Genomic DNA, 3041 nt, shown 5'->3' with positions numbered 1-3041 from the left:
ATATATATATATATATATATGTATGTGTAATTATTATATATATATATTATTTAAACTCTATGAATTATTATATATATTATATATAATAATTCATAGAGTTTAAATAATATATATATATAATAATTCATAGAGTTTAAACTGAATTTTATATATATATATATATATATATATATATATATATATATATATATATATATATATATATATATATATATATATATATATATATATATATATATATATATATATATATATATGGCATAATCACGGTGACACACCGGTTCTCGTCAGATCACCGAAGTTAAGCAACGTTGAGCCTGGCTAGTACCAGATGGGTGACCATTTGGGAATTCTAGGCGCTGTATGTGCTTTCCGCTTATCTCGGCATTGTTTCCAGTCGTCCTGAACCTCCACTTGCCACTGGTATTCAACAATGTCGAATCAGGAGAGGTGTGGTTGGAGATTGCGCAACTCTTGCCACAAAAATTTCCCGCGCAGGCACCCTTACTGTGGGTATCCATAGTCTGTCAAGACTGAAGGAAGCCTTTATATATACATATATATATATGTATGTATGTATGTATGTATGTGTGTGTGTGTGTATGGGTATACAGAGCGATAAAGAAAGAAAGAGAGGGAGAGGCGAACAAGCAGATGAAGAAGCCTTACGTACTGAATACACATATTCTTCACTTACATTTAATTATATTAGAAAAGAGAAATATATTAGGCAGGTGAAATTCGTCTAAAGCGACAAAAGATGCAAACAGCAACAGATAAAGGTTTGCCGTCCGCATTTTTTTTTGAGAAATAGAAAAGCATCAATAGCAAATATTATCCATGAGTTTAAAGAAACAAAAACGGCCACTATGGTATTTTATTTTCTAACATGACCTTAGATGAGATACTCACTTCACCGACATATTAAAAATGATTTTTGTTTACTCTGTATTTTTGTGAAACTAGTGTTACCTACCGTGATCGAATCATGTCATAATTCGATCACAGCTATGGCAAAATACTTTTATAATTTTAAAGTTCGACAGAGAAGATTACCGAGTTCTACAAGATGCACTTGAAGAAGGTTGGAGGTTACGTCGAACGAAACGTTGTGCAAATAACACCGAAGATAAGAACAACAGTCCAAATAATACGAATTGTCAAACAATGTTTTTGTAATATTTGCTGCATATATATGCGTATTATGTGCATTAGATTAATAGGTTTTACTATTAGTTTTACATTGTAAACGTTACACAGAGATTCATATGCCCCTTACAGTGTATTGCCATCTATTGTGTTAACGTGTTTACGTTTCCTGTTTTAATTATGGATTGATATTCATACTATTTGTTTTGAGAAAAGACAGTACATATTTCTTGCCATTTTTATGTGGTGTATTGTTTGATTTTTGTTTTAAAATCTATATGCGGTATTTTGCTATTATTTAATGTACCTTTTGCTTTTCTTTAATACCAACGTAATCTACTGTTATAATGTTTACCCGCTGAGAATTACGTCATATTTTTTTTTTTTACACTGTGATAACCACTTATCAAGGCCCGGAAGCCACTCAGGGATAAGGGTTATTGCAAGTACATAAAGTTAGTGAGGAGATTTGCTGAAGTGTTTACTTAAGGGGGCGGTTCATTAGGAATTTGTTAACATTGGACTTGAAGACATCCAAATTGTAGTCCGGAGGGAAGCAGGCAGACGGAACAGAGTTCCACAGGCGTGCAGTTCTAAGAAAGAAGTTTTGTTCATGGAATCCGCGTTTTGATTTAGGCACAGATATAGAGTGGGGGAAATTTTTCACAGTGGATTCAGCTAGACGGGTGTTTCTCGTGAAAGATTGGCGAGGGGGGACCAGAGATTGGAGTTCAGACGAGCATCTGCCATGGAAATAACGATAAAACAAGGACAGGCTCGCAACGTCTCTTCTGTGGGAGAGAGGTTGCAGGGTAGAGAAAAAGGCATCCCCCACTAAGCCACGAAGTCTATTTTGTACTCTGTCAAGGCAGGATAGACTGTTTTTGGCAGCTCCTGCCCAGATATGGCAACAGTATTCCATCCTTGGACGTACTTGGCTTTTATATAGATAGAGAATTGCATCAGTAGTGAGATATCTTCTGGAGCGGTAGAAGGATCCCACCATCTTTCCAGCGACCTTGGCAACAGACTTGATGTACGTGTTCCATTTCAGATCAGGAGTAAAGGTCAAACCCAGAAGCTTGTCAAAACACGGAGCCTCACCCAGACGAGAGCCATCCATCACAATTGATGCCAGCTGGGGATCAGAGCGTTGATGATGTAAGGATAGGAGTTTGGTTATATATCCAGATTTAAACCATGGGAACCTTTGATGCAATATGAGTCTAGAACCTGGTTCACTATGGATTCCAAGACTAGGCGGCCATCATCCAAGGCTTTACTTTCTCCTTTTGGATCGGGTTAGTTTATTACCGGAAGCCAGAGGTGACGCTACCGGGGAATGCCAACGTATCTGTTCTGGATACTTTTCCAGAATACCCTTTAGTGGAGCTGATCCCTTAAAGTGAGAAGCAGGTAAAATTTCATATATCCAGATTCACATATGAAACAAATTATTTTTGTAATTTCGAAAACAATAAACGATTTATTGTAAAAAGATTAATTAAGTTACTAGCAAGACTCGTGGAAATTTTATGGAATGAAAAATAAATTTACTCAGAAATACGTTTTAAAAAAGCTGGAATTTTTCTGGATAATACAAAGAATTAGTTTTTTGGACGAAAAAAAAAAAACAAAACAATCAAAGGCCACTAACAACAACTTCCCCCACTCTTTATACCTAAACCTAAACGTAGATTCCATGAGCAAAGCTTCTTTATTAGAACTACACGCCTATGGAATTGTCTTCCATTTTCCTGCTTTCTAGCTGATTACAATATGGTTGTCTTCAAGTCTAACGTAAACAAGTTTTTGATGAGCCGTTCCATATAAGTTAGCAAATTCACCAAATTTCCATTACTAACGATTACTATATTGTCCAATTTCTACTG

At 35.6% G+C, this 3041-nt stretch overlaps 1 pseudogene; it reads left to right on the top strand.

Annotated features, from left to right (window-relative positions):
* The first annotated feature begins 251 nt into the window (after nucleotides 1-251).
* On the top strand, nucleotides 252-368 carry LOC145278427 (5S ribosomal RNA; annotated as a pseudogene).
* Nucleotides 369-3041: the final 2673 nt, after the last annotated feature.

Source organism: Euprymna scolopes, chromosome 6 (assembly GCF_053919585.1).
Source record: "Euprymna scolopes isolate OS-2025 chromosome 6, ASM5391958v1, whole genome shotgun sequence".
Taxonomy (NCBI): Eukaryota; Metazoa; Mollusca; class Cephalopoda; order Sepiida; family Sepiolidae; genus Euprymna; species Euprymna scolopes.
Note: the sequence above shows the minus strand (reverse complement) of the source record. Positions and strands in the feature narration are given on the sequence as shown.